Source organism: Xenopus laevis, chromosome 7S (assembly GCF_017654675.1).
Source record: "Xenopus laevis strain J_2021 chromosome 7S, Xenopus_laevis_v10.1, whole genome shotgun sequence".
Classification (NCBI taxonomy): domain Eukaryota; kingdom Metazoa; phylum Chordata; class Amphibia; order Anura; family Pipidae; genus Xenopus; species Xenopus laevis.
This window is the reverse complement of record NC_054384.1, coordinates 20,288,548-20,312,193: the sequence shown is the minus strand read 5'-3', so window position 1 is coordinate 20,312,193 and position 23,646 is coordinate 20,288,548. Positions and strand designations below refer to the sequence as shown.

General features: G+C 38.8%; 1 pseudogene; it reads left to right on the top strand.

The window, feature by feature from the left end:
* Positions 1-23,646, top strand: part of LOC108697188 — a 107,269-nt pseudogene that overhangs the window by 73,775 nt on the left and 9,848 nt on the right.

The window sequence follows — 23,646 nt, the reverse complement described above, 5'->3', positions numbered from 1 at the left end:
GATTCCCATGCCATTGTCTACCTTTACCTAAAGAATGTTATGAAGAGTAAATCAAATATTAGCAGAATTTGGCTTTTCAAAATACCTCTCTTACGTGACTTATGGCAATAATTCAATAATTCCTTACAATTGTAAAGGTGGGGGGCAAGCTGATAAGCAGTTAGGGAGAGATTTAGGAAGAACACCCATTTCTTCTTCTATATATAAAGGCAAATTAAAGTAAGATTTGGAGTGAACAGTTGTCAAAGATATTCTCTGATATGATGACTGAATTAATATATGGTTTATGTATGTGAGTGTATAGATATGCCTGGATATATAGCTAACTTTTATGTACTCTTCAAATTATAGGATAAGTAATTAAAAACAACTATTATTGCGAATGGAGAGATTACTGGGTAATGGCTCCTTTAACTTTGAAAAAATGTCCGTCAGTTACAAGCTTTTGCTTATAAAATTACACTAAACCTGTGAAAAAATGGTACTGATCAAGGTATGAATAAATTCAGTAATGCTGAAAGGGTGTCCTGAGGTCTTAAATAAAGTAAATTCAGGTATATCAAATCTTTGGTTCTTTAATATAACCATTTAGGCCCAGGAGGTATTGGGGGGGATATTAACAGTGTTTTCCTATTGGAAAAGCGTGCGCTATAGGCCTTAGCTGTTCTAGTGAATACTACATACTTAAATATATAATTATTAAATAATCAACAATAAGCATATTATTACACAATCACAAAAATGTATCCCAGTAGCAGTATAGCTAGATCTTCATCATTTTTATGTCACATTTTTCTGAAAGAAACTGGTGGTTTCTTTTTTCAAATTGCTTATATTGAAGACAGTAAAAAATAATTTTCAACTAAAATGTTACAAAAAAAAAAATAAAGAAATTATATAAGCTGTGTCTGTTCAATGTTTGAATGAATATATCTAATAGCATGCATATATTTTGAGAAGAGAAAGAACAGTATTTATTTTGGATTTCATTTTGGATTCTTGGTTGAAACGCTTGCAGTCATATTAGAAGAATACAGTAGAGCCCCTCATTTTGTGTTTTTTAGGGGAACAGAAAAATATTATGTAAAATCTGGGAAAATGTAAAGTCAGGGAAATGTATTATGTATTGGTGGGGCCACAAAAGTAAAACGGTGTAAAATGAGGGAAAAGTTCAAATGAAGGGATGTAATTGTGGTTTCACTGTATTGTTACATTAATTATTCTGGTTATCTGGTTATTCTGAGGACCTTGGCTGAACATTAAGGGCAAGGCCAGACGTGGCGTTTTTGCAGCGTTTTTACGTTGCGTTTTTAAAAAAGAATAGCCAGACGTAAATATGCATAAACTGCACTACCACTGAAACAAATGGAAAACGCACTATGACAATTCACACAGGGCGCTTGCAAGCTGAAATCCACCACAGGACGCCAGTATTGGCGTTTTTTAGCAGAAACGCCAATCGTCAAGAAACTACCAAATCAATAGACTTTATGGGATCTGCACATTTGAAACCACACTGTACTTAAATACGCAGCGTATTTTAAATATGGCGTCCAAATTCAATGAGAAGTGCATGTTGGGAAAAGAATCCTACGTGCTGAAAAACGCATGAAAAACGCGTCGCATGTGGTTTCAGTAGAGTATTTACACCTGGCTGTTCTTTTTTAAAAATGCAACGTAAAAATGATGACACCATGTCTGGCCTTGCCCTAAGTTCAAATAGCGATGTGACAGTTACTCGACAATGATCGTAACGTAGAATTATACTTTTTAAGAAGCCTTTGTGTGATTTCGTTGTGTAAACGAAGCACAAAGGGTGTGACCACCCAGATATGTTTTATGCAAGAAGTACTTTATGTTTTTGTTTTTTAACATATAACTATAAAATAGCAGGTTGTCTTTTATACACATTCCTAGACTAAATCATATTGTGGTCAATTTTGTTCCTTCTAATAATGAAAGAAAGGCTTTTATATTCAGCCGTAATTTGTCTTTTTTTGTTGAGTTTAATTAATCACCATTCGGTATCTGTTTGCCCACTGTGGATGCCTGCGGATGCTTTTTTTTCCCTTTAGAACTCAATTGCGGTCTATTCCCACACAAGTGGTACAGTCTTCGGGTCCTGTATTAACTGCCACCTCCACTATTTCCTTCTGGAAATCACAGTTTGATAGAACTGCCCCATTACAAAGGAAGGGAATTCTTGGCATTCTTTGCACATAAAAGCCTGAATTTTGGGGGTCACCGTGTTATACAAATTGCAATCTAATTGTTTTCACAAGAACACACGTGTGATTAGAAAAGGAGTGGGAGAGAAGAAAAGGAGATGGACAGCTTGTTTTTTGTTTTTTTTCCCTTGTGGTTTTTATTTTTATGTCCTCTGTCTCAAACATTTTTGCCAATTGTCATGTCCCCCCATGAGCGAGAGAGAACATTGGCCTATCATTAAATTAGTCCACAAGCAGAGGGGCTCAGTGCCATTTCTGTTTGTTTTCCTAAATAAAAGGCCCAGTGGGGGCCCTCTTGCACCATCCTGGCTTTATTTGAAGAAGCTGCCTTTTTCCCATAGCCCAGCATGGCCATTTATACACTGAACTTAACCTTACTGGAACTACAACAACAAAATGTGTCAGGGTCTCTTAGCCAATTGTATCTTTTTTTTTTTATTGGGCCATTTAAAATGTGTGTGGGCCAATTCAGTGAAAGGTAAGCGCCCCATCTTTAAAGAAACCTGTTTTCATTTGTTTGGTTTCTCGTACCCAGTAAAATTTTGTTAAATAAAGAACAATTTTTGTGTGTTTTTGTAAGAATCCTTGGAGGTGTTTAAATGTGAATTATTCAGTTCAGCAACAGCTGGAAGCCATGGCTTGTAAACTATAGACATAAAGTAGAACTATGAGCAAGTGTTTAAGTTGCTCTAAACATACACTGTAATGTGTTGTACGGCATATTAACACATGGAGGGGTTTTCCAAATCTTGGATCTACTATGGCACATTTAAATGTAAAATAACCCCAATATGATTGGTTTGCCACTAATATGGATTTGTGCGGCTTAGTTACCATGAAATAATTTTTTAAAAATTAGAATTATTTGCTTAATAGACTCTATGGGAGATGACAATAATATTGTGCATTGCCCTCTTTAGAATTGTTGACTTCTTTCAATCTTTTCTAATGGCTGGGTATAAAACCCGTTTCTCATACGGTAAAGCTGCCCATTCTTCTTGGCAAAACTTCTCCAGGTCCTGTTAAATTCTTTGGCCGTCTAGCATGGACTGGATGATCTCCCCAAGTGGCTCAGTAGTGTTAGTTCAAAAGATTTTGATGCCCATTTCAAAACTTTCAATTTTACTGCTGCAGCTACTGAAGGCTTGGCCTTATGGCCTTATGTTTGGGATCATTGTCATGTTGGAAATTCTAAGTGCGTTCCATGTGCCGCTTCCAGGCTATATAAATGTCACAACTGTACTATTGCTGTTACTATGCTGCCTGACAATATGATTTTTGTCTTTTATATTTCTTTAAATAAAGCTGGAAAGAGTCAGAAGCAGAAGGCAAATAATTAAAGAACTATAATAAATAATTAATGACAACCAATTGAAAAGTTGTTTAGTACCGGCCATTCTGTAACTTAAAAGTTAACTTAAAGGTGAACAACCCCTTTAAGTATTAATAAACATAGCACATACTAGTGATGTGACCCTAACCCGCCCACTCCCTACCCGCATCCGACCCGGGCCCGCTACTCCCCTTTATTTATAGACCTGCGCCCGCCCCGCAGTGACGTCACAAAAGGGGGGGGGGCAGGCGGAAGTCTATAAATTCCAGGCACCGGAAGCCAGCAGCACTAGGTTGCGGTCCTCGGACCATGATTTGGTCGAAATTTGGTCTTCAACAGGATTTGGATTCGACTAAATCCTCGTGCCTGGCCGAAGTGAATCCGAATCCTTACAATCACATGACAAAACAAGCAAGTAGAAACAATTTGCTATGTTGGCATGTCACACAACTTTTCCTATTTATTAAAGTGCAGAATTTTACATTTAGAAATGTTTTGGCCACATACAAGCAGATAACTATAAGAATACAATGAAAAGCAAATAAATAATAGTGGGTTGACGATTATTAGACAATTATTCACTAATCTTACATCTTTGTGCTGGTGTTCTCCTCCTCCAAAAATTGGGATGTAAGAATTGCTGAGATACATTCAAATTATTGTGGCACAACAGAATATGTTTGAATAGAAAACTTTCGCTAAAGTTACTAGCGAATTCTTGCGTTTGTACCATTAATGTTAATGGCAGTGGCCCCGAAACTAAAATCCCATGGGCTTGTTGGGGTTTTGAATTTTCTGACTTTTTGCAAATGTGTATTTTCTCTCTGTTCAATGGTTTCCTTTAATCAAACCCTAAAGCTAGACCGCAACCCACAAGGTACCGCAGGTTTTTGCGGGTAACCCGCGGGTACCCGACCCGCTGCAGGACTCTATTACAAGCTACTGTTTTATCATTACAGAGAATAAAGGAAATAATTTTTAAAACAATTTGAATTATTTGCATAAAATGGAGTCTATGGGAGATGGCCTGTCCGTAATTCAGAGCTTTTTGGATAACTGGTTTCCAGATAACGGATCCCATACCTGTACTGTGAAATTTGTTGGAGCTATATAAATATAGGATAATAATCTTTTATCAGAGTAAAAGGAATTCCATCTAAATGTCAGATTCAGTATATATAAGTAAATGTCCAGTTTGTTAAAAAAAAAAAATTTTTAATTTGAGTGGCTCTTTACGGCAATCTCAAAAACTACAGAGCATCAAAGTGATTAAGCCATTTAAGGTCAGTGAGCTAAAACTTCCCAATAACATTCTAGAAATAAGAGCTATTCTGAAAGCAATCAGGCACTTTGCCAGTCATCAATAAGAAAAGCACTGCAAAATCCTCCTAAAAACTTGATGGTGGTGTCATATCTCAGCCATCAGTGAAACAAAAAAAAAAGCTTCCAAGCACTAAGGGCTAGTCCACACGGAGAGATAGCGACGCGTTTGCGGTCGCGGCGACAAAGCGCCGCGACAGTCGCCGCGACCGGCGCAGGCGACAGTTTTGTATGGGCGCCTATGTAAAAACGCCTGTGCTAACCACACGAGGCGATGCGCTTTTCAACAGTCGCCTGAAAAAGCCTGGCGAGGCATTTTCAGGCGCCCATACAAAACTGTCGCCTGCGCCGGTCGCGGCGACTGTCGCGGCGCTATCTCCCCGTGTGGAATAGCCCTAAGAGGTTTTCAGAATTCTGAGGTGGTGGAACTATTCTAAGTTCTAAGTGTGTCGGCAATGTGGATTTAACACAAGGGGTATAGGTTGCAGTTCATCTTATCGCCCAGATCAAAAAATAGCAGTTTTAAAAATTGTTAGCCATAAAGTCATAGGTATTTTTTTAACAATGCTTTTTATTACAATAATGTATTGTTTTAATTATTGATCTTCTGGGTAACACCACAATCAAACATCCCACCTGCACCACACACCCTATTCACATAATTTTTTTGAATATTAACATACAGATACTTTGGGTAAACAAACAACAACATTTGCCCCTCTACAGTGATTTACCATTTGAACCAACTTCCAAGAAACCTTTAATGAATAGACCAGTGATCCCCAACCAGTGACTTTTAAGTTGTTGCTCACCAACCCCTTGCTGCAAGTGGCCTCAAAGCAGGTGCTCTTTTTTTAATTCATGCCTTAAAAGGCAAGTTTTGGTTGCATATGAACCAGATGTGGTGCCAAACAAAACCTTCCATTGGCTGCCAGTCCACATAATGGCTATGCAATGGCCAATCAGAGCACATATTTTGCACCACTCGGGAACAGTTTTCGTGCTTGCATTGCTCCTCAGCAATAAGAATGAACAAATGTTTTGCCTGGTACAGATATACAGCAAAATTTGTGGTTTTGCCAGTGGCAATTTTTTTTATTCATCAAATGCACCCTAGAATTTTGCCTTGCAGTCTGTTTCGTAAAAAAATAAACCATGACCTGTCATTACTGTAGCAAGACTGACACGTGTGGCACATCTTGTTGCCATGTGGCAAGTGTCAGAGGGACAAAGAAGCCTGCAAAACCCAACACACCATCCAGATGGGACCCAACAAAAATACCTTAACTGCAATGTAATTTATCTATAGTAGTAAGTCAAATGAACTGGACTTGCTGTATTTTCTTTTTCCTTGAAGACTTTCACTAGTCTTCCGACTGGCTTTCTCAATTCAGAATGAATTGTTATTTCTATAAATCAGGGTTCCCCAACATTTTTTTTACCCGTGAGCCACATTCAAAAATAAAAAGAGTTGGGGAGCAACACAGACATGCAAAAACTTCCTAGGGTGCCAAATAAGGGCTGTGGTTGGCTATTTGGTATGTGGACTGGCAGACTAAAGGAGGCTCTGTTTGGCAGTAAACCTGGTTTTTATGCAACCAAAACTTCCCTCCAAGCCAGGAATTCAAAAATAAGAACCTGCTTTGAGGCCTTTGAGGCCTGCAAAACCCAACACACCATCCAGATGGGACCCAACAAAAATACCTTAACTGCAATGTAATTTATCTATAGTAGTAAGTCAAATGAACTGGACTTGCTGTATTTAATTTTTCCTTGAAGACTTTCGCTAGTCTTCTGACTGGCTTTCTCAATTCAGAATGAATTGTTATTTCTATAAATCAGGGTTCCCCAACATTTTTTTACCCGTGAGCCACATTCAAAAATAAAAAGGGTTGGGGAGCAACACAGGCATGCAAAAACTTCCTAGGGTGCCAAATAAGGGCTGTGGTTGGCTATTTGGTAGCCCCTATGTGGACTGGCAGACTAAAGGAGGCTCTGTTTGGCAGTAAACCTGGTTTTTATGCAACCAAAACTTCCCTCCAAGCCAGGAATTCAAAAATAAGCACCTGCTTTGAGGCCACTGGGAGCAACATATATGAGGTTGGTGGGCAACATGTTGCTCACAAGCTACTGGTTGGGGATCACTGCTATAGATATACCACGACCAGGCCCGGACTGGCAATCTGTGGGTTCTGGCAAATGCCAGAGAGGCTGCTATAAGGTCCCATAGAAAGTCAGAATTTTGTGGGCTGGTGGGGGCTGTTTGGGCCTCTATGTGGGCTGATTGGGCCTCTGTGTACCTGAAATGCCAGGGCCTATTTTAATTCTCAGTCCGGACCTGACCACGACCTGGATGAATGAGAACCTTCACAGACATATTGCAATTTTATTCCTCAGTCCCATTGACTCCAATGCTTTTTGGTGAAAACTGCCAGTTTATCTCATATTTTCAGGCCAAGTTTCTTATGGTCACTTACTAAAATCGAACTATTTCTTTGTATGTGTATATGTGTGTATTCAACAACTGGAAGTAATATGTGTGTGTCTATGTTTACTACGTGCATATTCAAATCCAGAGCCACAGGACTGGTCACAAAACAGTAACTGACCGTCCATGAAAACCATGCAAGATCAATTAGGATGAAATTTGGGATGCTTTCCTAGCAGCATTTTTGTTGTACGGTGGGTGGCCTAAAGGCAAGACCATTATTATTATTGTAAGAACAATACTTTTCTGTTTCGATTTATCGTATTACTATGCATATGCAGTATGTGAATTGTTATAAGTTTCAGCCACCATTTTGTAAGAAGATTTTTTGCACTTTGTGCAGTACTATTAACATGTATGTATTGCCCACATATATTATTACAATTCACCAATAAAAAGTCTCCTACACTTTTAGATGCTCTAATAGAAATAACAAGAATACAGAGCACCTGAAGAAGGACTCTTTGAAAAAACACAATCACAAATACAATCAGATTTAATTTTTTCCTGGCCACTGGTTTCTCAAATCGATCCAAAAATACATACTTATTTTTTTTAATAAATCAACCCCTAAATGTTTAGTGTTTCAGGGTCTGTTAAATAAAAAAGTCCAAATCCAAAACTTTTAAACTTAAAGTCCTTTTGCCCAGCTTCACTGTGGATAGCTTCTAACACAAGTTGTTATGTGTATATGTTAGACACAACAGTGGCAAATAAAACATGGCGCAAACACAAGTGACTAAATGACAATATGTGGAAGGCACAGGCACAGTATATTGGGTGCTGTGCAAGAATTTCTTTAATCAGGGTTATATTCAAAAGAACAAAATGCAGTACTTCACTTATTGTGGATGCTCAGCTCTGTAGCAGAAAATTGTAATGTTGCTTATTTCATAATGTACTCAACCTCTAAAATACTCACCATGTAGATCAGGTGGCGTACGAGCCTCAAACCCTTCACTTGGGGAGCAGATAAACCAATAGCACAAAACAGGGTGGATCCAGGCACTCAAAAACTCCACAAGGGCCACCAAAAATAGTATAGAAATATATTATCTGGTTGGGTGGACATTACATTATAAAAACAAGTCCCTAAAATGTCTAGGTTTTCCCATCAATTATTTTAGGGTGTATGATATAACCAAAGCATACTTTCTTCAAGTGTAAGTTGATAAATGCATGGTTATGCACTTTGGCAAAAATAATATAAATGCAAGTTATACACTAAATGGCAGTGTGTTGGGAGTTTCCTTAAATGAGAAGGATCTAGGGTTTTTTTTGTAGACAACAAGTTGTCTAATTCTGGGCAGTGTCATTCTGTGGCCACTAAAGCAAATAAAGTTCTGTCTTGCATAAAAAAGGGCATAAACTCAAGGGATGAAAACATAATTTTGCCTCTTTATAGGTCCCTGGTGAGGCCTCATCTGGAGTATGCAGTGCAGTTTTGGACTCCAGTCCTTAAGAGGGATATAAATGAGCTGGAGAGAGTGCAGAGACTAAGTGCAACTAAACTGGTTAGAGGGAGGGAAGACTTAAATTATGAGGGGAGACTGTCAAGGTTGGGGTTGTTTTCTCTGGAAAAAAGGTGCTTGCGAGGGGACATGATTACACTTTACAAGTACATTAGAGGACATTATAGACAAATAGCAGGGGATCTTTTTACCCATAAAGTGGATCACCGTACCAGAGGCCACCCCTTTAGACTAGAAGAAAAGAACTTTCATTTGAAGCAACGTAGGTGGTTCTTCACAGTCAGGACAGTGAGGTTGTGGAATGCACTGCCAGGTGATGTTGTGATGCTGATTCAGTTAATGCCTTTAAGAATGGCTTGGATGATTTATTGTACAGACATAATATCGAAGGCTATTGTGATACTAAACTCTATAGTTAGTATAGATATGGGTATATAGAATTTTTGTGAGTGTATAGAGGGGTGTGTGTATGGATGCTGAGTTTTCATTTGGAGGGGTTGAACTTGATGGACTTTGTCTTTTTTCCACCCGATTTAACTATGTAAAGAAATTTAAAAAAACTGAAGTAAGGGTGGTGGCACACGCTCCGATTCGTGGAGATTAGTCGCCCACCAACAAATCTCCTCTTCTTCGGACGACTAATTTCCCCGAAATGCCTTCCCGTCGGCTAGAATGTGAATCGCCGGAGGGATGGCACTCGCATTGCTTAATTTTCCGAAGTTGCCTCACGAGAAAACTTTGGACGACTTCGGAAAGCCGAAGCGATCCTAGTGCTATCCCTCCGGCGATTTACATTCTAGCTTGCGGGAAGGCATTTCGGGAAGATTAGTCGCCCCTAAGAAGAAGAGATTTGTCGCTGAGTGACTAATCTCCCCGGAATCGCCACGTCTGCCACAAGCCTAAAACAAAAGTTGTGCAATATTGTGTGCAGACTCCAGAAAGTATGGCAGCTTACATATACAATAAACAACCATGCAGGGATCACATGTACATTGAACAGTTACAAAATGATTTTAAACATCATCACGGTATAATATTAGGCTTTTTACTGTTAAAACTGGCAGGCTGACTTCAGAGCTTTTCCTTGTATTACAGAGGGCTCTTAGATATTTCATAAAAAGGGTGATAATGCATGTTGTAGCTGTCAAAGGAAAACCCTCACTTTATTTCCAGTCTGCTCTCAGAGTTTTTCTTGTTTATTTGGTCTTCAAAAATATATGAGATTTTAAACTAGTTGGAGGCCCTCTGAATAGATAATGTCTGCACTGTGCACTTATAGCACCTCCAGACTGCTGTGCTGGCATGTCTATACCCAACACATGCCAAGCGCTTCTTCCTGCAACCCTTTCATCCGCTATAGTATTACACAAATAAAACACTCCAAACGAACACTCCTTGTCCACATTAAAAGATGCAAGAGTGTGTATTTTGTGATTTTTGGCCATACTAAAAAAAATTCTTGTTAGTTTTAGGATATGAAAGAACCCTAGAATGCAAACCTTAGATCTCTTACTATTGGCGGATGAGCAGATACTGAATTTAATGCTACAAAAAAAAAATAAGTTATTTGCTCATTTTCAGTGTCGGACTGGCCCACAGGGATACCAGGAAAACTTCCGGTGGGCCCAGGTGTCAGTGGACCCTCATGCTGCCCGAGGGGCCGCTTCATATTTTCTTTAAATGGGCCGCTCCGATAAAACTTCTGGAATGCACAGAGCAGAGATTGACTACATGTGAGCTTTCTTACCTGCCCTGATTGTGCTACATCTCTTTGGTGCCTCTACATGACCCACACACAGGCTCTTCCAGTCGATAAAGTGTAGCATCTCCCTGACATTTCAGTATAGAGATCCAGAACTCTGGCAATGAAATAGTGTCCGGTACTAGAGTTTCCCAACTTCAATCTATTGATAATCTTTTAGACCCACTCTGTACCCATACTTACTTCAATTGTGGGCACATTTGTGAAAGGTTGTTTCATTTATCTATTGTGCTTAACTATTTGTATATGTTTTGGAAAGGATAAGCACTAGTTGTGGGCAGCAGTGTTTTTGTAGTTGACCAGACGAAGCAATTTGCTAAGGATTATTACTTCAGACTAAAATTATTGTGAAGCTCAGTTCAGCAAAATGTACAGAGAGATCCCAAAAAACAATGGTATTCCCCTGTACTAAGCACAATTCAGCAGGAACAGCCCCTAAGTTTGCTCATAGTCTGTACAGAGAGATCCCATAAAACTATGGCAGCATAGGTATTCCCTGTTCTAAGCACAATTCAGCAGGAACAACACCCTAAGTTTGCTCATAGTCTGTACAGAGAGATCCCATAAAACTATGGCAGCATAGGTATTCCCTGTACTAAGCACAATTCAGCAGGAACAGCCCCCTAAAATGTACCATAAAATGATGGCATAGTAATTCCACATTTTTGAGGTGACTCTGATAAACGTGGGTCTGCACCTGTAAGTGGACACAGGTGGGCTTTGTTCAATTTATTTTTGTGTTTTGTGAGGTGGGGTCATTTGAGACATTGCATTTAATTCCATAAATTATAAATTACACTAAAGTGTTAATGTTGCTTTACTGTAATATAGGGATAATAGAAGTCTGAGGGGTTCTGTGACCATATAAAGGCACAAGGCTGCAGGATCTTTTACATATTTTACATGAATTACACTTGAGTCAGAAAGGCAGCTCTTTATGTAAATATTTTTTTGCAGTTTTACCCCAATATATGAGTGGATGTTTACAAGACCATGTGGGCTGCTTTGATTTTTTTGCCCGGGCTGCTATTTACCCCCAGTCCGGCCCTGCTCCCCACACTGCTTGGCCCTTCTTAACAATGTTCATTTGTTGCATTAAGGGAAGGCTGCCTTTCAGAAGGGCTAAATGAACTTTTATCTGATCAGATTAGAGAACCTTGTTCATGCGGTTTCTCCTCTGCAAGTGGCGCATTATATGATGAACTTTTCAAAGCAGTGAAAGGGATCCTGTCATGGAAAAACATGTTTTTTACAAAACACATCAGTTAACAGTGCTGCTCCGGCAGAATTCTGCACTGAAATCCATTTCTCAAAAGAGCAAACAGATTTTTTTATATTCAATTTTGAAATCTGACATGGGGCTTGACATTTTGTCAGTTTCCCAGCTGCCCCAGCTGGCGAATTTAGTGACTTTGCCCCATGGAGTCAACCAACTTCTGGCACCTGTTAAATTCCACAATTCTTTTGCATTTCTTGCTTTTGCCTCAGAAACAGCATTTTATATGTCGCCCCTTAAGTTCTCTATTGAATTAAAGGGCCAAAGATTGGGCTGGCCACTCCATAACATCAATCATGTTGGTCTAGAACCAAAATGTGGCTTGTTTACTGGTGTGTTTGGGATCGTTGTCTTGTTGAAACCCCCATTTTAAGGCCAATTCCTCTTTGGCATAAGGCAGTGATCCCCAACCAGTAGCTCGAGAGCAACATGTTGCTCTCCAACCCCTTGGATGTTGCTCCCAGTGGCCTCAAAAATTTTTTTTGAATTCTAGGCTTGGAGGCAAGTTTAGGTTGTATTAAAACCAGGTGTACTGCCAAACAGAGCCCCAATGTAAGCTGACAATCCATATACAGGTAGGTGCTACCAAATGGCCAATCACAGCATTTACATTTTTCACGCTAGTGTTGCTCCCTAAATCCTTTTACTTCTGAATGTTGCTCACGGCTTCAAAAGGTTGGGGGTCCCTGGCATAAGGCAACATGACCTCTTCCCTTTAATGTATTGAAACTGATTCATGATCCCTGGTATGATTTAAATAGGCCCAGCACCATAGTATGAAAAATATTCAGATATCATGATGGATGTACCACCATGCTTCTGTTCTATCGCAGCAAAAAAAATTGTGATTATAGCTGTATATGTAAAAACTATTACAAAAATTCCTCTACATAAATTTGCAAAGATGCCATAGAGGTGATTGAGAAGGAACATATGCCATCAGACATATGTCCCTCAAAATCAGAAATATGTAATTATGGGATTGATTGTGGATGATGGCTGGTGCTTGAAAAAACGGCAAGGAATCCCTTATCTTTTAGTTGACGCTAGGGGTTATTTGAGTTGTGATCACGTAATACTACAAGTCTCTTAACACGTAGGTAGAGGATCACAGGTAGATTTTTAGATTAAACACATTTTTCTGCTCTGGTGTGAGCTTGGAGAAGGAATGACAGCCATGTTATTGTAGCGTAACTGGAGGCAGCACATTCCCATTGTTGTTTGTGGTGGTCGGTTACCTTCAGGCTTCTTCGATGCATCAAATAGTTTTAATCTTTAGCCCTTTCGTGTGGCACCCAACGAGTTAAGCTCTTTGGATTTAGAACTTTTAGTTGAAAAACAGATTAAGCTGTTAAGCTCTTCAAGGTATTCCAGTGTCTTTCTATATTATGAAGTGATTTATCTTTCTTTATGCAGTGGAGACTGAAAGACTTTGACCCCGAATTGTAAGGCTATCACTTATTGTTTCCTCTTACCAATCATATTGTCAGTGATTGGTGGCAAGTAATGGAAATCACTATTTAAACCTGGTGGTTTTGAGTTTTCATTCAGATTTTAATTCCATACTTTTTTGTTAAGATTACAACAAAATATGAATTGAAATATGCTATTTTTTTTCTATAAGGTAAAGGACATTAGTTTTATTAATTGCCTTATTTTTGACAGTTAAAGTGGATCTGTCACCCAGACATAAAAATCTGTATAATAAAAGTCCGTCTTAAATTAAATATGAAATCCAATTTCTTTTTTTTATTAGAGGATTCATAGCTGTAGTAAACTCATTTAAAAATATCAGCTGTCAATCAATTATTGCCTACCCTGCCTCTATGCCTAGGCATAGAGGCGGGGCAAGCAATTACTTTCACTTTCCATTCAGCACTTCCTAGATGTCACCTCTCTACCTACATTCCCCCAGCTCTCTTGACGATTTAATTGTGCAACCAGTGCATGAGGATGGACATTGGGTCCCTGTCCCCTGATGCACAAACAAGATTCTGAGCTGATACAAGACTTGCCTTAATAACAGTGTCCACAAAATGGCTCCTTCCTGGTTGCTATAATTATGAGTTCCCAGACTGATGGAAACAAGATTCAAATAATTTATACAGTGTAATTAAAGTTCATTTTGCTTGACTAACATGATAAAATAGGATTTGGATAATTTTGTTTGGGTGACGGGTCCCCTTTAAAGGTCTGCAGAAAAGATTACTATACATACAAATTGTAATTTTGGAATCCAATGCAAGCATCCCAGGTCTTGAGAAATGCAAAGTCCAATAATCAGCACCCCCTGTGTTCAGGTTTCAGAGATTAGCTCATGCACTTGATGTTAAACCTTGTCCATGATGCTTGCATGGGGGGCAGTTGCTAGGGCAGGCTAGTAAGTCTAAATGGTTTCTAAGGACTTGGCATCAAGGGCTGATGTAGTTGACCACAGTCACGGTCACGGAGGGAATTACACAGCGACAATGAAATTGTTATTGTACATAATCTGCTCTTTGGAGAGCTACTGGGGGGAACAGGCCGGCCCCAGCATGCAGCCGAGACTGTGATCACAGAAGCGTGCTGGCTACAAAGATCATACAGGGCTTTCGCCTTCTGATCTGGGAACACCAGCGCTCAAAGATTCTAATCTGCTTTATCAGCTATTTCTCTGACACAAAGGTGTTTACTTATTTTAACATCTCCCAGGACTCTATTTGCCTTTTGTGTGGTCTTTATCCCCCCAACAAGGTTTTAGCCCAGATTACAGACGGAGTTAAGGCATTTTCCCAATGGTGTCTCAGATCTGTGACATCGGATCAAGGAGCAGAGAATGAAAATATAATGGAGCTCTAACAATGAATCTGATGCTAGAGCCCTTTCTTCTGTCTTTAATATACTGTTTCTAACTTTATTTAAAGTGCAGGTGCTTGACGTGCTCTTGTGTCGCACACAAAGGGGAGATTTATATTACCAAGAAAAGCAGTTGATTATTTTGTTTTCGGTTAAGGGATGCTTCTTTGCAGTAGAGTGGTTGAAACAGAGAATGAAGAGATGCTTCCATTTATCCATTTCTGTGAGATTTAACAGAGAAGAACTGAAAACAGTAGGTCTGGCACCAATGGCTTGCCTCATTCAGTTAGAGCAATTTCCACACGTTGGAACTATCCAAAAGCAGAAAGTAGATTCAGCCTGAAAGACATTTGAAGCATGATTTTGAAATATGAAAATACTAGTAGTAATACTATGCTCTCTTCTAATATGTTGATGTATTGAAACAGATCCATGATCCCTGGTATGAGATAAATAGTCCCAACACCATAGTATGAGAAACATCCCCATATCATGATGCTTGTGCCACCATGCTTCACAGTCTTCACATTGAACTGTGGCTTGAATTTTGCGGCCCCTAGACCCATAAAGAACAATCTTGCTTTCATCAGTCCACAAAATGTTGCACCATTTCTCTTTAGGCCAGTCAATGTGTTCTTTGGCAAATTGTAAGCTCTTCAGCATGTATCAACAATGGGACTTTGCAGGGGCTTCTTGCCGATAGCTTGGCTTCACATAGGCGTCTTCTTATTGTCTTCTTATCTATCCATTCCAATGGTTGTTTTCCATTTTTTCGCAGGTTTTGGAGGACATTTGCCGTATAACTAAGTCAATTATTTATGAATAGAATTATTTTACACCACCTTTATTTATTTTTTTAAGCGTGCAAACCCTTAACAAGTTAAATAGTTCAAATCCTACATTTTAAATTGGTTACCCTTGCATTGAGCAGCCAGCTAGCCAAGGGGAAATCTGTCAGCAGATTAGTTAGTTGAATAACTATAGTGGATCCTTTATAATAGTAATGGTTCCCTATTAGGGGATCTTCTCAGATCTGGTTTCAGAACTCCTTTACAGTATTGATCTTTTCAAGTAAATTAAATGATTAGCCAAACAGGTACAAAAATGGAAGATGAGGCTCAAAAGACACATGTCCATCAAATACAATCTATGAATTTAACATTTCACAACTCATCTGATGAGTGGTAAAACATTTCTCAAGAATACTAATGAAGTCCAGTTGCTTTAGACCAGAGGTTCCCATCCTATTTTACCTGTGAGGTACATTCAAATGTAAACAAAAATTGGAGAGCAACATAAACATGCAAAATGTTCCTGGGGCTGCCAAATCTAGGCTGTAATTGGATAGTGGCAAGCACCTATGTAAACTTGCACCCTACAAGAGGCTCTATTTGGCAGTACATGTGGTTTGTATGCAACCAAAACTCACCTTCAAGCCAGAAACTCAAAAATAAGCACCTACTTTGAGGCCACTGAGAGCAACATGCAAGGGGTCAAGGAGCAACAAATTACTTACGATCCACTGGTTGGGAACTACTAAGGCTCAAGCATTCGGGTGATAAAATCGTGTGACTTCATAAACTCATTTGTGTTTTCCACATCTGAATACCTTGGCTTGCTGACAATAATTGTTTTTCCCCCAGGTGGGTTTTAAAAAAAAAATGAAAAGCCAAGGTTTTATTTTTTTATTTTTTTTGTGGAGGGAAAAAAATGAGCAGTAGGAAGCCGAAGTACTCAGACTTCCTAAACTCACTCGTGATTCAAATACTTGAATCCTTGATCCCAGAGGCTTAAGCATTAGTAAATCAGAGAGACTTTAACCCTTTCCCTGCCAGCCGTTTTGTCCTAGATGCGAACATCTATTGCCAAGCAGTTTTTAGACATTTTGTACTCTTTCACTTTAAGGGCCTTTCCTGGGGCGGTCTTTTAGTTTATCCAGTAAAACAATATATTGTTTTTTTCAGGACAACCTGAACTTTAAAAATATGTAAGAATTTTGGTGTAATTCTACTTCTGTAAAAAATATAGGCTTCTAAGTGTCTAATAAAATGAAAAAAATCATGTTTCACAAAGAACAATCACATATATCAGAAACATCATTTATTTTATGTACGAGAACACAGCCGATTTGGAAAGGTCTATGTCTCCTGAACGCGGCAATACCAAATATATATCGTTTTATGGAGATTTCTCACTTGTATAGCTCAAAATCTCTAAGCAGTACAGTACCAAATTTCTAAAGCACCGCACCCCAAACAGCATACTTCTGATTTCAAGGCCAAACATTCCACTAACAGTAGGTTTACCCAAGAAAACTACCCATTATAAGAAAGAACAGATTCTGGTGAATCAAAAATGGGTAAATATATCTTTGTACTCCAAACTGCCAAGTTGCAATTGTTTCCTAAAGTTATAATGTTTTATAGAAATTGGTGAATTTTTTGAAAAATTAACTCAAAGCTTCCACTCTACAGCATCATATCTCCCACACATCATTAGGTATCAATGTAAAACACCCCAAATATGAAAGCCTGGGGTCCACTGAACAGTTTGATGCCCAATATGTATCAATTTACCTAAACATGTGGTATATAGGGGCCATAAAATGTAGACACCCCATTTGAGCTATCAGTTCTGTAATTCCAGATACTGCAAAATCAACGCATCGTTTTGGGGGAGGGTAAAAGTAGAAAAAAGTAAGTTCACCCCAGAAAACCATATATTTTCGGAAAGTACACATTCCCCCGAATCCAATATGGGTATGCATGTCTTTCTACTCCAAAGCACCAAGCTGCAAAACTTTCCTAAGTTTGGCAATTTTAGGGACATTTTCAAAAATAACCTCTACACTTCCACCATGCAGCATCGTATGTCCCACATACTATTGAGTATAAAAATAAATCACCCCAAATATAAAAGCCTGGGGTCCTCTGAACAGTTTGATGCCCAATATGTATAGGTGTACCCAAGCACGTGGCCTATAGGGGCCCCAAAATGAAGACCCCCCCATTTGGTCTGTCATTTCAGATACTGAAAAATCAACACATTTACATCGTTTTTGGGGGGGCAAAGGTAGAAAAAAGTAAGTTCACCCCAGAAAACCATATGTTTTCGGAAAGTACACATTCCCATGAATCTAAATTGGGTATGCATGTCTTTGTACTCCAAAGCACCAAGCTGCAAAACATTCCTAAATTTGGCAATTTTGGTGACATTTCCAAAAATCACCTCAAACTTTCCACCCTGCAGCATCGTATTTCCCACATACTTTTAGGTATCAAGAGAAATCACCCCAAATATGAAAGCCTAGGGTCCTGTGAACAGTTTTATGCCCAATATGTATAGGTGTACCCAAGCATGAGGCATATAGGGGCCCCAAAAGGAAGACCCCCCCATATGGTCTGTCATTTGAGGTACTGCAAAATCAACACATTTACATAGTTTTTGGGGGGGCAAAGGTAGAAAAAAGTAAGTTCACCCCAGAAAACCATATATTTTCGGAAAGTACACATTCCCCCGAATCCAAATTGGGTATGCATGTCTTTGTACTCCAAAGCACCAAGCTGCAAAACGTTCCTAAATTTGGCAATTTTGATGACATTTCCAAAAATCACCTCAAATTTTCCACCCTGCAGCATCGTATTTCCCACATACTTTTAGGTATCAAGAGAAATCACCCCAAATATGAAAGCCTAGGGTCCTGTGAACAGTTTGATGCACAATATGTATAGGTGTACCCAAGCACGTGGCATATAGGGGCCCCAAAAGGAAGACCCCCATATGGTCTGTCATTTGAGGTACTGCAAAATCAACACATTTACATAGTTTTTGGGGGGGGCAAAGGTAGAAAAAAGTAAGTTCACCCCAGAAAACCATATATTTTTGGAAAGTACACATTCCCCCGAATCCAAATTGGGTATGCATGTCTTTGTACTCCAAAGCACCAAGCTGCTAAACGTTCCTAAATTTGGCAATTTTGATGACATTTCCAAAAATCACCTCAAATTTTCCACCCTGCAGCATCGTATTTCCCACATACTTTTAGGTATCAAGAGAAATCACCCCAAATATGAAAGCCTAGGGTCCTGTGAACAGTTTGATACACAATATGTATAGGTGTACCCAAGCACGTGGCATATAGGGGCCCCAAAAGGAAGACCCCCATATGGTCTGTCATTTCAGGTACTGCAAAATCAACACATTTACATCGTTTTAGGGGGGGTAAAGGTAGAAAACAGTAAGTTCACCCCAGAAAACCATATATTTTTGGAAAGTACACATTCCCCCGAATCCAAATTGGGTATGCATGTCTTTCTGCTCCAAAGCACCAAGCTGCAAAACTTTCCTAAGTTTGACAATTTTAGGGACATTTTCAAAAATCACCTCAAAATGTCCACCCTGCCGCATCGTATGTCCCACATACTATTGAGTATCAAGATAAATCACCCTAAATATGAAAGCCTGGGGTCCTCTGAACAGTTTGATGCCCAATATGTATAGATATACCTAAGCACGTGGCATATAGGGGCCCCAAAATGAAGACCCCATATAGTCTGTCATTTCAGGTGCTGCGAAATCAACACATTTACATTGTTTTGGGGACGGCAAAGGTAGAAAAAAGTGCGTTCACCCCAGAAAACCATATATTTTCGGAAAGTACACATTCCCACGAACGTAAATTGGGTATGCATGTCTTTCTACTCCAAAGCACCAAGCTGCAAGCCTTTCCTAAATTTGGCGATAAAAGCAACTGTTTTTAAATTTCTGAAAATCGCCTAAAAATATTGCAATTGGCCGCATTTATCTCACCCAATTTCTTACATAAAATTGTAAAACACCATAAATATTGATGCCAAGGGTCTACTGAACAGTTTGATGCCCAATATGCATAGATATACCAAGGCAGCTGGCATGTGCGGACCCCAAATAAAAATAGTGAATATGAGTTTTCTCCGCTGCCGATTCGCCTTCTGTGAACATAGACCCTTGACTTCATATTATGTGCCTCAAGACCCTCCTAACAGCAATGACCCCCCAAAACCATATATTTTTGGAAAGTACACATTCTGCCGATTCCAACAAAGATAACGACGTCTTTCTACACGAAACTACCAAACTGCAAAGCTTTTCTAAACATATAGGTTTTTACAACATTTCTGAAAATCACCTAAAAATGTTGCAGTTTGCCGCATTTATCACACACAATGTTTTACGTACAAAGAAAAATCTCTCTAAATATGGACGTCAGAGGTCTAATAAATAGTTTGATGCCCAATATGTATAGATTTACCAAAGTATGTGTTGTGTATGGACCCCAAATGAAAAACGTGCCTATGAATTTTCACGCTAGCCAACTAAGCTGCAGAAAAGAGAACCCTAACTGTACGTTATGTGCCGTAAGACCCCCAAACTGTAAAAAGACCCCCAGAAACCCATATATTTTTGGAAAGCACATATTTTGGCGGATCAAACTAAGTAAAATCTATCTTTCTATACCAAAGCACCAAACAGCAAAACTATACTAAAGATACATAAGGAACAATAATGCAGGGATAAAATTGCAATAAAACCACAAAAATAGCATAAATCAATGAAATAACAAAATAATTGTTCTGACAGCGTAATTAGTGGCCGAAATCGATTATCCAATAGTCACGCTGCCAAAATAACACGTTTTTAGGCAAAAAAACCAAAAGATAACAGTATAATGAATTCGTAAAAAAAACCAAAAAACACCTGTTTGTGTATACATATTTGTGCACTAATAAGTTATCTGAGTGTGCAAATACATGTAAATAAGTGTAAATAACTGTACAAAAGGGACCAAGTGTGCTAAAATTAAAAAAAAAAATTTAAAAAAAATTCCAATCTTTACTAAAATGTATAAAGGTACTGTAAGTATGTGTAGGTGCAGGTAAGTGTGTAAAAAAACCGTGCACTTACCGTTTTTGGAGCAGGAGAATCGCTGTCTTCTTTGGAGGAGTCCTGGCAGCGTGTCTGCCGAGTTGCTGCGCAGCAGGAAGTGCGTGGGCGGCTCTGCAAGCAGGAAGAAGGTGAGTTGAGTAGCAGACGCTCCATGCGATGTGTCTGCTACTTTGAAGTCGGATCTGCGACAATCGAGTCGCAGATCCGACTTGACAGCCCCCCAGCCTCGTTGCCTAGGGGGCTGTCTTCTCTCCCCACTCTCTGTGGAGGCGGCAAAAGCCGCCGAAGCAGAGAGAGAGCTCAGCTGCCAAAGAACGTACAATGTACGTTCTTGGCAGCCTGAGCATTTGCCTGCCAGCACGTACGCCGTACGTGCTTGGCAGGCAAAGGGTTAAACTACTATAGATTTGATCTTATGATGAACAATTTGCTACTGCAACTATTGTATACACTGACTATAGAACTTTTTTTATTATACAGTGGACTGCTTATGACTTGCCTTGGAACTGAATTCAGAAGAGGAGCTGGGGTGCTTGATGTCTGCTATGAAACACCATATACTTTACTATCCTGTGGATATGACACTTTCATAAGATACTGAGACCTACGAACAAGCACAAGGTATAAAACAGCGATTGGTGCATAATATTTAAAGGTAGAATGCTCGGGCCCTGGGGTTTTCCAGAAAAGGGATCTTTCCATAATTTGGATCTCCATACCCTAAGGGGCCGATTCATGAAGCTCGAGTGAAGGATTCAAATTAAAAAAACTTCGAATTTCAAAGTGTTTTTTGGGCTACTTCGACCATCGAATGGGCTACTTCGACCTTCGACTACGACTACGAATCGAACGATTCGAACTAAAAATCGTTCGACTATTCGACCATTCGATAGTCGAAGTACTGTCTCTTTAAGAAAAACTTCGACCCCCTACTCCGGCAGCTAAAAGCTACTGAAGTCAATGTTAGCCTATGGGGAAGGTCCCCATAGGCTTGCCTGAGATTTTTTGATCGAAGGATATTCCTTCGATCGTTGGATTAAAATCCTTCAAATTGTTCGATTCGAAGGATTTAATCGTTCGATCGAAGGAATAATCCTTCGATCGTTCGATCGCAGGATTTGCGCTAAATCGTTCGACTTCGATATTCGAAGTCGAACAATTTTAGTTCCTAGTCGAATATCGAGGGTTAATTAACCCTCGATATTCGACCCTTCATACATCTGCCCCTAAGTCTGTTAAAAATGATTTAAACATTAAATAAACCAAACAGGATTGTTCTGCTTAATATTATGTCTTATTTGGGATCAAGTACAAGGTACTGTTTTATTATTACAGAAAAAAGGAAGTCATTTTTAAGAATTTTTAATAATCTCATTAAAATGGAAATGGCCTTCCTGTAATGCAGAGCTTTCTGGACAACTGTTTTCCAGATAACAAATCCCATACCTGGATTTGATTTGATTTGAGTGTTTCCTCATTTTGCTGTGTGGACACATTGGTCAGCCTAATTTATGCAAAAGAAAAATGTAATCAAATCATTTAAAAAAAAAAATCCAAAATTATTTTTTTTCATCAGACTATATATATTTTTAAAGACCCCAGCTTAAAGGGATCCTGTCATCGGAAAACATGTTTTTTTCAAAACGTGATGGGGGTTATTTATTTAATCTGAATGCTAAAAATCTGAATTTTTAGTGGGGGGGAAAAAACTCAAATTCTTTGAGATTTATTATACCCCGATGCTGCAAAAAGGACCTGCTGAGGTTGTATTTAAGGGGAGAGGTCCCAATACTATTTGGAAGTTTCTATGGTCAGGCTTTTTCGAGGAAAATCAAAAAAAATTCTGGCTTTTCGATAAAAAGCCTGAAAAAAACACACGATTAGGGTTTTATTTGATTTTATTGAGTTTTTTCCCGATCGAGCTTTTTAAATAATAAACAAGTTCAAATTGTGGATTCTAGTTTGGTTGGACTTTTTTTAAATTAAATAATCAGAAAAATTTGGATTTTGATGAATAACCCCCGATGTGTGTCTTTTCTTTGTTGACCTCAGGGTTTTATTTCATTAGTAATACGTTAAAACTGAAAATGTTTTTTTTTATCTCTATGACATAACAGGACAAGCACTAGATAAAGAAATGTTTATCTTATCGCAACATTGGGGATATGTGAGGAATGACCCTTTCGAAGGCTCCAACACATGAATGAGGAATAACTCCCAAATGCAATTACAAAATAATATTCTAATAACTCTTAATTGTGGGCCCTGGCAGAGCTCCAGGGTGCATCTCCTTTGTTATTGCCTTAGCACAGTTGACAGTAGTTTGAAAGCTGGGAACATTTGGGAATCTTTAATGCATAGTTTTACATTACTGATTGGGATTTAAAGTCTTTAAAGGCTTTTCTTTTTTTTTTTTAGAAACTGTAGAATGATGATGACCATTCAAGTGTAGAAACATGGTCAGGAACAGCATTTCTTTGAGGTTTACTTGAAATTGAAGGCGGAAAAAAAAAATGGAAATCTTTCACATTCCGGTTCCGTATTGTTTACCATATGCCCAGTGGTGCTGCTTTCAATGAAGCTTCTGTTTTCTGAACACACATCTTGCCATTAAGGAGTCTAAGATACATGTTCTACACGCAGACCTCCTTTTTTTAATTCTTTCACTTGCACCAAACCAGGGTGAATCTAATATTTATAATGCCGTGTGCTTCACTGTTCATTGTTAACTAAGGTAAAGCACTGCAAAACTTGTCGGCGCTATAAATAGTGAATAAAGTACCCCTTATTGTAAAATATAAGGATATTATAAGTCACGGAGGAGTTCTATGACCATATAAAAGCACAGGGCCAAATATAGATACACTTCTAATATCCTTATATGTTACAGTAAGGGGTACTTTATTTATTATAATACACAAGTTTTAGGAGTCATGTGACAAAAATGACATCACTACTCACCATTTATAACTGATGACATCACTGCTCCCCTTTTATCAGGATATAA